At 47.6% G+C, this 14,530-nt stretch overlaps 1 protein-coding gene and 1 pseudogene across 1 annotated transcript in view; one reads left to right on the top strand and one right to left on the bottom strand.

Moving 5' to 3' along the window:
* The window catches only part of Ac13E (Adenylyl cyclase 13E), a 270,901-nt gene that overhangs the window by 217,738 nt on the left and 38,633 nt on the right, over positions 1-14,530 (bottom strand). The gene's annotated exons all lie outside the window — the stretch shown is intronic.
* Positions 1,463-1,644, top strand: LOC139058322 (U2 spliceosomal RNA; annotated as a pseudogene).

The raw sequence follows: 14,530 nt of genomic DNA, 5'->3' as shown, positions 1-14,530 counted from the left end.
TGTCTGTCTGTCTGTCTGTCTGTCTGTCTGTCTGTCTGTCTGTCTGTCTGTCTGTCCGTCTGTCTGTCTGTCTGTCTGTCTGTCTGTCCGTCCGTCCGTCCGTCCGTCCGTCCGTCCGTCCGTCCGTCCGTCCGTCCGTCCGTCCGTCCGTCTGACGCACGCACTCTGTAGCCAAGACCCATGCTCATATGTATGTAGAACCTCGCGACCGGCGCATCTCGGGGCACGCTGAAAAACGTGCACACTGCGTGATACGACGATGCAGTGTGAAACAACAAGCACGATATGTAATACGTTAGGATGCGAGTGTATGCAGTACAACAATAGCAATCAAGGAGACACAGCCGGCGTGGCGCTCCGAATTACGCGCCAAATACGCCCCAAAACTGAGATGATAGATAGATAGATAGATAGATAGATAGATAGATAGATAGATAGATAGATAGATAGATAGATAGATAGATAGATAGATAGATAGATAGATAGATAGATAGATAGATAGATAGATAGATAGATAGATAGATAGATAGATAGATAGATAGATAGATAGATAGATAGATAGATAGATAGATAGATAGATAGATAGATAGATAGATAGATAGATAGATAGATAGATAGATAGATAGATAGATAGATAGATAGATAGATAGATAGATAGATAGATAGATAGATAGATAGATAGATAGATAGATAGATAGATAGATAGATAGATAGATAGATAGATAGATAGATAGATAGATAGATAGATAGATAGATAGATAGATAGATAGATAGATAGATAGATAGATAGATAGATAGATAGATAGATAGATAGATAGATAGATAGATAGATAGATAGATAGATAGATAGATTCAAACGCATGAAGTGGGCAGCGAATGCTAATCACATTTTAAAAATTCAGTGCCGTTTCCCTTTGTGAAGGTGGATGACCAGCGAAGCTGTATACGTGCACGGGCCCCTTAATGGCGAACTGTCCATTGCCGTGTGTCAAACGCCATATGCACATAAATGGACATATGGCCATACGCACGTACATGAGCCTCGGACCCATGTATTGCACCAAAACGCGCCACACCTTCACTAACGAATCCCGGCGCGTAGAACAGACGGCACTGCGAGGGCACACACTACTTCACCCTAGCCAAGGACATCGTGTGTTGGTCGACGTCCCGCAGTGCAGTAATGGCAGTAAGGTCACTTGAAAACTGAAAGCGGCCACACACAACACAGGGCACACGAAATTGGGTCCCCACAAGCTCCCTCTGAAACCTGGTCGTTGCTCCGGTGAAACGTTACAAGATTGCGGGATCGGGCCCACATTAACGGTTCGCATTTCCTTCCGCCTCGCGGTCCTGGCGGGCAGCACGCTTACGGAACCGCCACCACGGGAGAGCGGAAAGAACGGAAAAGAGATACGCAAGCGCTTGGAACACCGACAAAGAGAGTGCACTGTGAACGTAGATATGGCCGACGCGGGTCAAAGTGCAGTATCTGTTCTCATCAGGTTAATATCTGATACGGGTTGTATTTGGACCTAACATATTAAACTTATTTTTGTAAGTTGCAGGAGCGCTTAAAGCCTGCTTCACCTCCGCCGTGAATCGGCCCGGTATCGCACTATCTTCGGGATGGGCCCACGTATGGGGAGAAATTCTTTATCTACACGGCTCGATAGACGCAAGCAATTTTTCCGAGAACCTAGCCATATACAGCTTCGCTGTAAAAGCTGTCAAGCACTGCCGGACTACTTGGCACGATAACACACACGCAGAAGCTTCACTCCATAGATTTCCCTTCGTTGTCACACAAAGTTGTCCGCGCAGGACGGCGTCAGCGTCCAGGGGCGACAGCGAGTTCCTGGGCTCTGTGATAAGATAACATACTTGAAACTGTGCTAAAAATGTGACCGCTCGCTATGGTGCCACGAAATTTAGCGAAAGTATCCCGAAAGTAAAAGCATTCTCGATGGTGGAAGCAATGCTCGCAACTTTGATATCTACAGCGGCTATCTTTGGCATATTTCCACAAAAATTCAGAATACACTGATCCGGATACACTGGCAGGCTATACTGGATTGGGAATTCTCTAGCTCTTATTTATCCTTTATTTTACGCGAGAGGATCACAAAGGGCTATTCGACACGTCATATAAATTCAAATGACGTCTTACATCAATGCTAGTCGTTCATTTCTAGGCGTCCACGAAAGACCCTCAGAACGAGTCATCACTCAGCTTTTTATCCGGTGCATTATGAAAGGCATGACTTTTGTCTGGAATTACTCTGTCAACGTACTGAGCATATATCTCTTTACGAGGTGCGAGAGAACGTGCGCTCGCATGTACGAGAAGTGTAGCGTTGTAGCTTGAGCACTATTGGCTGAACTACGATGCAGTGGGTATGTCGACACGTTATACTGCATTCCATGCATGCATGCATGCAATTCTTCGAAATAGTGTCGACAGAGCATTCCTTGTTTGCTGTTTGCCTAAGCTCTTCTTACAACACAACGCGCGCAGGAGCTCACCATATGGGAACGCATTACTATTTCGTCGTGACGGAGACGCGCTGATATATACAGAATACGAACGGAGGCCTGTGCGTTTCAGAACAACGCACTTGGTTGCGAGGGCAACGCATATAGTGGAGGCACGCAGTGACATTGTCTTCGCCCACTCGAGGCAGTAGGTGGCAGCACATGTTGTAACTCACCTGTGGAGGTAACGCGGCTTTAGACCTTTCCACATTTATACTATTGAGGCGTCAGCCCACCTTCTTCTTGCACTGTTGCAACCAGGCGCAGAAGGCAGCTGCTGCAGCCTTCCTTTTTGTGGCTTTCGACGGGGCGCACTCAACCGGCGCTTGCATCGGTACAACGCGGATTAAGGCAGCGTCTGGCGTCTGGCTTGTCGTAGGCGTGCATGTGTGTGCGTGCGGGCGCGTACAGTGGGCATTGCTCCAGCTGTTCGTTGACCTGCCGACCTAAGAGAATCCAAAGTAGCGAGGCTCTCCATTTGGCGACGACAGAGTCCCAAGATAACGAAAAAATTTCGTGCACTTTGCTTTTTAGTAGAGTTTCGCATCTTACCGCAACGCAATAATCAAAGATATTATTGGAACAGAAAGCTAATCGGCTTAGCGAGGCCGTACTTACGATAGGAGTGCACTGCCTCGGACGTAGTCCTGCTGTTTATGGTAAAATACATCTTAAGTTAACGCTGGAAGCAAAGGAAGGAGGCTGATCTGTGCACATTGTATTCCTGGCCTTAACTAACGCTGCGCCAACGGACTGCCCACCCCTCTTGGGGAACGAACGCTTCATGTTCATTCCGCAGGATCAGCGCACTTTCGGCAATGGAGTTTCTGTCCCTGGACCTTATGTGTGGCCTCCTAGTTCGAGGAGATCACAGATAAACTCCCCATGTCGCAAAAGTTGTGCCTCGTATTAGGTGCGAGTCTTATTTCGACACGGAAAAGCGATGTACAGGTCTGCCTAGACTTTTCTTGAAATCCCTGCGCACAAAGCAATATGTTGAGGGAGCCGCGGTTTCTCTTCGATGCGCGGCCATATGTATGCTTTGTGCGGTCAGTTCGCGTGAGAACGTTTTGTATGTAGGAATTACTTCTGCGTGCACTGCTTGTACAGCGCACATACCGCGCATTAGATGTACTGCGCCGTCACCTTCAATCTTTCTCTTCCCTTTCTCGTTTCTCCCTTTCTCCCTGTGATGAGTAGCAGGTCAGAGATACGCTCTTCCGGCCAACCACTCCTCCACTCTATTCATTGAAGCTCTCTCTCTCCATTCTATTCATCGAATCCCTCCCCCCTCTCTCTCTCCGGTAAAATACGCGAGAGAGAAAGGGGGAGGGGGAACCAAATATGTACCTTAAGAGAACTACTGTAAATGATTGTTTACAGATGCCTGTCCAGCTTCGCGCGTCATATTTTTACTCGTATACCTTTGAAGATTAGTGCCAAATAAATTAGTTACCCTCTTGCCAGCGTACGAAAGTTATCAATGCACTCTACTAAAGCACTGAGTAGTTTATACAGGAAATATGTATGCGTGGGTCGAGTGTTACAAATGTATTTACGTGGAAAGCTGGCTGGTGCGGCAAAAAAAAAATAAAGATAGCAGCGGCAGCTGCAGTTTCTTATAACTCTTAATGACTTTCGTTTTCCTTTTCTCTCTCATAGTCAACAGTGAGCGAACGGAAGAAGCCTCAGCATGGATACCAAGGTTTCCGTGAAGAACTTGCCTTCGTGAGTGCAGCAGCTGCTTAGATCACTGGTGCGTGCGTTGATCAAAAATAAATGTTTAAGGACTGTAGCAGACTCGGGCTTCGCAGTAATTTTGGCCACTCGAGGTTCCTTAACGTACAAACAAAACAAGCTGAACAAGCGTTCTTTGTATTGCGCCTCCATCGGAATGCCACCATAGAGGCCAGAAATCAAACCCGCGACTTCGTTCTCAACGGCACCGCGCCATAGGCAGCGAGCCACGGCGGCTATAGTACAACTCCGCGTCATTTTACCCCTTCCACTACAGATCACAGACGTATACGGGAAGCCGTAGTGCCTCTAGTCGTTTATTTTCTGCCTCTTTGTTTTCAGACAACGTAAGGAGGACGATACGAAGAAAAAAATATCTAGCTTGCGCGTTCAGTCGCAAGGCTGCTTTGCAAACAGGTCTCCTCTGGATGAAGCGCAGCGAGGATCGGCGCGCGCGCCACGGTAACAGAGATCACTGGCGCGCGCCGCGGCTGCAGCGTCTGTTCGTGCTCGCCGAATAGGATGCTCAAACAAGAGCATATTGCCGGCATACAGGACAAATATACCGGCACGTGTGGTGGATATCCGCGCGTGGCGTTTCTATTCCTGCTCGTTGTACGCTGAACTCCTCTTCCCCCTTCCCGGTGAGTTCCCTCAATGGGCGATTAATTTGGTGCGTCCTGTTGCGACAGAGCTTCTGCTCGTGGCATGCGCGGAAGAGAGGCGTATCGTAATCTAGCACTAACGGTCTCTCCCTCGTCGCCGCCGCTCGTAGCGGCGTCGAAGGAGAGACCATTCAGGCACGCTATCGTAATCCCGCTCACAGCGCCCCTTCGCCCCGTCCCGGATGCGTGCGGCGTGATTATACGCGATTCAAGCGTTCAACGCCGTGCGCACGCTGCAGACGGCGGCTCGGTGCTGCAGCCAGCGCGAGGTTCTCCTGCCGTGGTCCTGCAATGAGCCCAAACCTAAGGCCGCGCTCTTCTCTGCTTCTTTCACCTTGCAGCTTCTGCATTTCTTTATCTCCAGTGCCCTCAATCCGAAATGGCTTACTGGAAAGTCACCCGATAAACTTAAGTACCTTGCAAACACCTGGTAGAAATTCATTCAGCCCATGCTTTACTGTTTTCCTTTCCTTGCGAAGTGTAATTGATAAGGCCGTCTTGAGGATGACTTGCAGATTACAACGTTGCATAAGCATATAGGCTACTTAAAGACGGTCACTTGTCCCTAGTCATGCCATTACACTTTTAATAAACTCTCAATTTGTATGTATATATATACATAATTATGTAGATATCCAACGCGCATTTTGGAATCTGTCGGAAGCGAAGCTTTCGTGAAGAGGTTAATAAAATTTTACAAAATATTCCGGCAGAAACCATCTGAGATGATTGTCAATGTTAAAGCGATTAAAATTGAAGCAATGTACGGACACACCATGTCGCCACTGCCGAAATGCGTGATGCATGAGGCGTGTACTGCAGCCGGACTCCTCTCTCAGGCTTCCCTCTAGACACACAGCGCCATCTAGCGCGCCGCCACAAAGTCTGCGCGTGGCACGTGTCTCAATTTAGACAAGATTGTGTTATTGTGCGTGACCCGGGTTCGATTCTGCACTGCACTGGATAAATTTTACAGAATTTCTTTTTCTTGTCGAAGGACAGCCTATACGCAGCGGTACATATCCAGTGACCCAAGCTGGCGTCAGTAAGGTTATTGACCCGATTTGGTGCCAGAGAGGTTCATTGAAGAGCGGCACATATTCAGTAACACACGCCCAGGGACCCAAGTTGGCGTCAAAGAAATTCATTGAAGAGTGGCACATACGCAGTGACCCAAGTTGGCCTGACGGTTGGTTTCGAATTGGGTTTCCTCTTCGCAGCGGTACGATGCTCTACCCGTCAGATCTTGGACCACCCAGTCACACAAGCTGGCGGGAAAAGGTTAGACATGGACAGACACACTGGCAAGACATACCGCAAACTGGATGAACTTCCCAAAGAATGCTAATCGGATTAAAACTGTCCATCTTATAAAGCATTTTGCAGCACAGTGATTACGTGACTGCTTGGCAAATCTACAAAACACGGAAACCTGTACCATGCACGCGACCCACATAATTCGCGCGGCCGCGGACTACATGACTCCGGGATAGGCCAACCTTTCATCACCAGGATCAGCCAAGTTTACTAATGCACTACATCTAGTTCAGGCCCACATCAGTCGGAAAGAAAGTAACGCTGAGAAATAAAGCATTGAAAGCTTCGCTTTAATAAAAATAAGATATTGTGCGCTTGAAGGCGTATATTTGTTGCGATGAGGATATATAACCATCGTTTGTTGTTGGAATGGTGTACTTCCGTAGCGAACACAGGCGGTAATCGGCACATCTGTAGTGGCAGGACAAATGGGGCTTATACATGTAAGCCGATTCGTTATATGCATGAGAGCTGTCCAGTCTGAGAGCTATTCGGCGAGGCGGCGGCGGCGGCATGATCAGCAGCAGCGGCGGCAGCAGCAGCAGCACTGTTCGCCTGGAATTATTATGCTCTCCACAGAATTATCGAGATAGAGCGCTTAAGCGCGCAATAGAGGCTGCGTAATTTCATTTCGAAAGATAAATCGCACTTTTTTACGAACACAAGACAGGAAAGAAGAGAAGAAGACACGACCGGAGAGCCCCACAAATTTGGGCTGGGAATTTGCAGCTACGGGCCTGTACTGCGGGCAGCCCTTCATGCACAAAAGCACTAACGCTTCCGGCTCCATGATCGTGGGCAGGGAAGTCGAAGCAGCGTTAGCAGGTTATGACGAGACGAAAAAGCAATGTTCGTCGAGTCGGAGCGTTTTGGGGCCGACGCGAGCTCCTTGATGATCACATCAAACCATGAACAAGAGCGCGTGTATGGTAAATTGCAAATGTATATGCAGCAGAACGAGCGAGCTGATGGCAGGCTCTAGTCAGCTTTTTTTTTCAAGCAGAGCCAGATAATGAAGGAGCCTAGCTTCCAGTAGAAGCCACGGCGTTCAGTCTTTTTGCTTTTGAAAAAGTATGGCAGCCGTTAACATTTCCTGGATTATGATGCCTAGCCGAACGAATTTCCGTCGAACCGTTAGCTACGTTATTGCATTATGGCCCTGCTCATAATATCGAAGGCACGTGCGGAAATGAACCGCAGTGAGATGCCACGCGGCGAAGCCTTCTACCTGGGGCAAAAAGAGACAGCAGCCTGCTGCCTGCATGTCTACTCGCATTCTACACGGAGGCTTATGTAGGAAAAAAATTTAAAATCTACAGAAATCTACCACTCTCTCTTTTTGAGAGCACGTAGATGTTCTCCAGGTACAAGGAGAATCCCAGCTATCAACAATTTAATTTTGGCATAACCTCGTCCTTTTTTTTTTAAAGGTATGAAAATTTGTATTTTCAGGTTGTTAGACAGTGGAAGTGAACTTCAACGAAAGAAAGCGAAGAATCGCATTGGTGCTGACGTGTCACGACCTACAGCGGTGGTGATTTAAACGGCCGTGGAGTGTCGTCGTCTCCGGCTCAGTCGGCAAATAAGGAATAGGAAATGCCGGAATGCGAGCGGTATATTAAAGTCAAAGGTGCGGCGCTGGAGTCATTTTACTGAAAGACTTGACGGGATCGAGTGGCGCACGTACTTACGGCGTTGAGGTCCGCAATTCCGACGTGATCAGACGACAGCTCCACGCTGTAAGCAAATTGCGATAAGTTACGTCCTACGGCTTCAAACAGAATGTTTTTATAAGCAACGGGCTGTACAATATATGTATCAGGTGTTCATCTGGCATTTTTCAGACGATACAGAAAGTCTTGATCTGTTGATTTCGTGTGTTGTAATCAGCCCAAACTGAAACGCGGTGCAGGACAGACGCAACACTCTACTAAACCGGACGCTCTTAATGAGTACTACACCACGCGACCCTGCCAGAAGTCTGGCAGGGAAGCGTCTCCAAGCATGCTACGCTCATCTCGTTGAAACGCGAAAGAAATGGTTGTCATTGGTGCCGTAACGGCGGTGGCTGCTTGGCTATGCAAAGTTTAACCTCTTGTTCCACGGGCAGGAAATATATGCAGCCTGCCACGCAGTCAAGCTCTCACAGGATAAGACGAAACTGTGCTCCACAAGGCTCTCAACGCATTGAGTTCCCGCTGCTGGATCGCAGCTTTCTACGAAGGTGTCCTTCAGAATCCGCTCGTAGATTTCCTTCGCTTCGTACACAGATCTGTCTTGCCTGCGCCGCCGGCACCGTGGACGCATGTCGCACCTGTGTGCCTACCTACGTTCTCCTTAATTCCTCGTAATCCAGACGCCGTCCTCCTCAGATCACCTTGCACCTCCCTCTGCTCAACGACCACACGCTTCCTGTGAGGTGTGATGTATTGAGACACTTCCGAGAACACCTTGGCGGTTTCCGCAGCTGAAGCGAGCTTCTGATTATGCAGCCACGTATTGTCAGAACACACACAAAAAAAAGAAAAGGAAACATGGAACCGCAGGTCGTTTCTCGTGCACGGGGCGCGTGCCGTCGCACACACGCTCAGGTTGGTGCGCGCGACGCGGGTTTCCGTGCAGCCTTCGTATACACGTTGTCAACAAGAAGGATCACGACCTTCGGGGCAGCACCGGGTCACGTTTACAATCACGCCTGCCGTGCAAGCCCGCTGCCCCCCTCGCGCCTTCCTCACCCGCACCCCGTAGGCAGTCCGCGTGAGCAAACGCAGGACACACGGCGTGCCGTTGTTTCTCGTTCCGGCGAGCGCACTGTCGGCACGTTTCCACGGAACTCATTGAGCACGCACAAGCAAGCACGCTCATGCGCACGGACTCTTCTTTCGGTTGTTTTATGTTCTGGTCATTTAGAGTTTACCCGCCGCGCGAATACTGACATGATCGCGGCACAAAGCTTCATGAAACGTGTCCACAGTCTCGCACCCATCGAACAACTGCAGGTAACATGTGTCTGTAACCGTCAACGCGACGCGGACTATATATATATATATATATATATATATATATATATATATATATATATATATATATATATATATATATATATATATATATATATATATATATATATATATATATATATATATATATATATATATATATATATATATATATATATATATATATATATATATATATATATATATATAGGACGACGAGGACGACGCAACGAGCTATGGAAAGAAGAATGATAGGTGTATCGTTAAGGGATAAGAAAAGAGCAGATTGGGTGAGGGAACAAACGCGAGTTAATGACATCTTAGTTCAAATCAAGAAAAAGAAATGGGCATGGGCAGGACATGTAATGAGAAGGGAAGATAACCTATTGTCATTAAGGGTTACGGACTGGATCCCAAGGGAAGGGAAGCGTAGCAGGGGGCGGCAGAAAGATAGGTGGGCGGATGAGATTAAGAAGTTTGCAGGGACGGCATGCATGGCCACAATTAGTGCATAACCGGGGTTGTTAGAGAAGTATGGGAGAGTCCTTTGCCCTGCATTGGGCGTATATATATATATATATATATATGGAGAGAGAGAGAGATAGAGAGAGAGAGAGATTAAGAAATGTTACTGTTGGTCACATCTACGCCAGCTCTTTTTCTCTTCTGTACTGCTTCCTCGAAGAAAGCGCAACCGGGTTCGTTCCATACGCCGCCCAAAACCAATTCTTCACAGCGGGTTGCATTCACACACTCTGTAACGAGAAAATGGCTAACGATTAACACAGACTTCGTACACTCAAACTACAGCGCAGCTCTGAGGTGCGAATGCATGCTCCAAAGAAAGCAGAGCACGCGGTAGTGAAGTGAGTGACGCGGAAGATTCTATGCAGATTTGCCTGCGCTGCATTGTCGAGATGACGGAATTAGGTGACAGCGTGAGAAATAAGGGATTTGCACTTGCGTCGTTCCTGTGCGTTTCCCAGTGCTCGTCGAAAATCGAGTAATAGTGTGCACGGAGAGCTCGCATTCCCGCGTGACAATGATGCGACTGGACACGTTGTGAAAGGTCTGTGTCATCCATGACATGGACGACGCCGTCAACGCCGAGCTTTTGTCATGCCAGACTGGCAGCCGAAAACCCGCCTGGAACAACAACGCCACCACTATACGAACGTGAGTATAATGAAGCTATAATCCCGCGGTCATAACAGAGTGGGCTACATTGTCTTCATTGGATTTCAATTACGGCGCGGAAAGCATGCACGGACGACTAAGCGAAGAAGAAAACGTGAACAGACGCCGACTCACAGCTGATCTTGTTTATTGCGTGCGTAGGCAAGAAATTTGCCCCTGGCAAGGAAACAACAGTCTATTGGAAATGTCAAAATGCGAAAGGCCAAGAAAGTAAAAGCCCAAAAAAGTAAAAGAAAATTATATGTTCTTTTTCAGTCTGTGTTTGCCAGTTCTCCAATGACTCCTATATGTATCACCAGTTGCGTATTTACACTATATAGAAGTAGTGAAAATTATGTGTGACTGTCACAAAAGTCGCATTGTCTCTTCAATTCTCCATCTCTCCGCCTCCTAAATATACACGTTTATAAAGCATCGCTCCTCTGAGAATTGACCGCAAGCCTACGTGTGGTAATCGGTATCCGTGCGTTCGTGAGTGTGGTTTTGTGTGTGATTCAGTTGTTCGCCGGAGAAGGTGACCGCTGGTTGAGTCTGAACTACAGTGGCCACACACCCGGTCCACGTGAAGCTGAGTGCGTCGGTGGCTGTTGTTGTCGGTGGCTGTGTGTGACTAAATTGCTTGTCAGCGAAGGTGACTGCTAGCAAAGTCTAAACCACGGCGGAAACCGTATTCTCTGTCGCAAACCGTATTCGTCAGCAGCTATTGTTTTGTGCGCGATTAAATTGCCTGCCGGTGAAGGTGACCGCCAGTGGAGCCTGAACCACGGCGAGAATCAGTGCGCGCGTGTGTTCTTCACGTGTGCGTCAAGACGGCTAGAGGTGAATGCCGACGTCTCGAGAGGCTTATAAGAAACGAAAATCCAACACTTCACCAGACTGCGCCAGGGACGATAAATGGACGCCGAGCAACTGCCGGGCAAATAAGCCGCCAGGCGCCAACATCAGGTCCCGACACCGAATACCGCCAGCCGCCGACGTCGAGGCACCGACTTCGGCGGTAAAGTGCACGAGCCGCATTGGTGTGATATGGGCGGAGTGTCCATCGACGCGCCCGGTTGTTTACTGTATGTCACTTTTGATTCTGTGGACTGTGGACTCTATATATGTTTTTTCCCAGCTGCTTAGAAATTTAGCTTGTACCGATATACCTATTTAGTTCAATGTTCATATTACGATTGCACGTCGTAATTGTTCTACATGCTTACACCGGTTCTTTGCAGTTGTCACTTTCATGCTATTTCTCTCTAACATATTCGCAGCTACTACTTAATACCACCAGTTTGTTTTGTTGTTGAGATATCACGATAAATTACTGCTCTTTGCTCGATTTGATCAGGTCTTTGTGTCGTTCACGACGGCAATTGGCGAAAGCCAGGTACCAGACTCCACCCCTTTATTCCACTGCTCAGGAGAAGCTAACGCATCGATTCTGAGTTGTGACAGTGACAGTGTCCCTTTTAAGAATGTAATAAACTTCACACCGTTTCACTTGTGCTATCGCCCAGCAAGCATTCCTGCGAATTCCAAGGCCACGTTATTAGAAGCACATTGCAAATAGCTTGGAGGCATATATTGGAGTACCAATCTTGGGGCTGGTGCGATTGAAGAGTGTACCTGTGCGTGGAACGCGAGCTCTCGTAAAAGTCGTTCCCGATGCACGGAACCGCAGGTGTTTCCCGTCCCGGAGGACATAAGCACGCGTGCCCACGTCACAGGGCGCGGCAACGTGAGCCTATGTCGTGCTCGTGACAGAGTGCGTGCTCTTGGAGAATCAAGGGGTTTCCCCGAGCCAGGCGTGCACGAAGGCCACGTGTACGCGGCGAGAGCGCATGCGTAAGTAGCGGGCGTATTTCATATCTCACTTTTGATGTGCACGCAAACACGCTTTCGTAACTCACGAGCAACCTCTCGGTTGCCCTTTCTCGCGGGAATGCCGTCGTAACGCCCATGACGCGGAAATGCGGGAACAAACTGCTAGCTCTTTTCGTTTTATTGCATTAATTTACTTATTTGTTTTGGAAACAGGTGGAACAAGTGGTGTGGTCGGCGCAGCAAGAAGAGTCGAGTCGGTGAGGTTGCAAATGTGGGGTTTTCCTTTCGGCTACGCCAGGCGCGAAGGGCCGTGCCGAGGTAATCTTTAGTTGCGACCGTGCAAATAATGTGGGTACTTTGACGAGTGACGTGCGTGTGAGCGGCTGGACGACGAGCAACAGCATTGAGCTCTGGTTATCGGCTAACTTGGTACCGTGATGCAACTAGCACCGAAGCCTCGGAACGAGGAGCCTCGTTCAGCTTTCCCCCCGTTATATAGGCGCAATGCTCAAGTTTGACGAGCGACGCTCGGCCCTGAACGACACTGACTCGTCTCGCGGTGCCTGTGTTTGGTTAAACTTATCTTCACTCACCCCAAAAGCCTTGTTTTCCAGTCATTCCAGCGGCATGCGCTATGGTGGATCACGTGGTATTCTTTGAAGTTTAAATCATGCTCACTAGCAGTATGTATGTATGTATGTATGTATGTATGTATGTATGTATGTATGTATGTATGTATGTATGTATGTATGTATGTATGTATGTATGTATGTATGTATGTATGTATGTATGTATGTATGTATGTATGTATGTATGTATGTATGTATGTATGTATGTATGTATGTATGTATGTATGTATGTATGTATGTATGTATGTATGTATGTATGTATGTATGCGCGCGTGCCTCTAATCATTACTTGCACAGATTCTCACTATTTCCTCTCTACAGCTGTCCTGTTTTATACATGAAATTCAGTGCTCAATATACGCGTAGTTCGCTCATTATTTCAACAGTCCAGCGGACCTGTGTCTATGCCACTGCAAGATGCAGCTGGTGAGAGCGCTGTCTTTCCTTATCGTTCGGTACGCTTGCTGTATAAATATTATAGCGTGTTAAAGAAACTGCGTGCCCGAGCGGCTTTCCAATGCCTACCCAAAGCGCTACGCCTATTTCGCGTTTGTTTATGCAGAGTATCCCAACTATTACGCATCAAGAATAAAAATATGCAAATACCACTTAGCTGGGCAGAGCCAAGGTAATGTTGTTTGCCGTCGCTTGGAGATGATACACAGAGTATTTTTTTTCGCTCTTTCCTTCCTTTCTCTCTCTTCCTGTCATCATCGTTTCCCCTTTCCCATTCCCCCGGTGTAGGGTAGCCGACCGGACGTTATTGTGGTTAACCTCCCTGCCTTTTGCTTTTCTCTTTCCTCCAGCTTATAGCATCCGCTAACTTTCGGTACCCTATTTCTAAAACCCTTTTACGTTGGGAAAGGTCGAATAAAGTCGACACAGTGTTAAAAAGTGCTTCCAAAGCAATTATACAGTGATCATATATTGAGAACACATCCATCCTTTAACGTCTGCATTTTTTTTAATATAGCAGCAGGAAAACGTGTCCCCGTTTGCTTTAAATCCGTTAACATGTACTCGTCATTAACAGCTATCTATCTGCTGTCATTTGCCTCATTGCCCAAAGCAGTTCTCCTCAAATATATCGTGGTCGCGTATTCGACTCCCTGAATAACAGTCACGTCGATCGCATTTTGTACGACGTACGCTCTGGAATTCTGCAGTCGCGGACGAAACAGCATCCTATAGACAGCAAATTATCTACGTAGATCGTGGCCTCTGTGTAACGTGCTCCTGCCTATGGGGATTTCCTCTGAGCTCGATCCTCCGGCTGACGTATGTGCAGTACCCACGTGACCTTCAACTTAATCCGCGAAATTCCTTTTTCTTAAGTAAACTGCCCCCCCCCCCTTCCCGCAAGAGAAAATGAGAAAAAAAAAGAAAATAAGACCGAGCAACTTTCGGTTAACTTCTCGTAAATATCAGCACTGCAAACCATAGCGCAGTCTCTGTCTCTCTCACACAAAGCTTCGGCCTTTGACTGCATTGTATAAACTTGAAGATGCGAAAATAGAAGAAAAATAGTTTCAATAGTCTGTTGCCGGTCAAGGCTTGACGAATAAAAGTTCTAACTTTCTGGGCTTTACGAGCCAGCATCACGATTTGATCGCGATGCATGGCGTAGTGAGGTACTCTG

This window comes from Dermacentor albipictus, chromosome 3 (genome assembly GCF_038994185.2).
Source record: "Dermacentor albipictus isolate Rhodes 1998 colony chromosome 3, USDA_Dalb.pri_finalv2, whole genome shotgun sequence".
NCBI classification, from domain to species: Eukaryota; Metazoa; Arthropoda; class Arachnida; order Ixodida; family Ixodidae; genus Dermacentor; species Dermacentor albipictus.
This window is presented reverse-complemented; position numbering and strand designations above follow the sequence as displayed.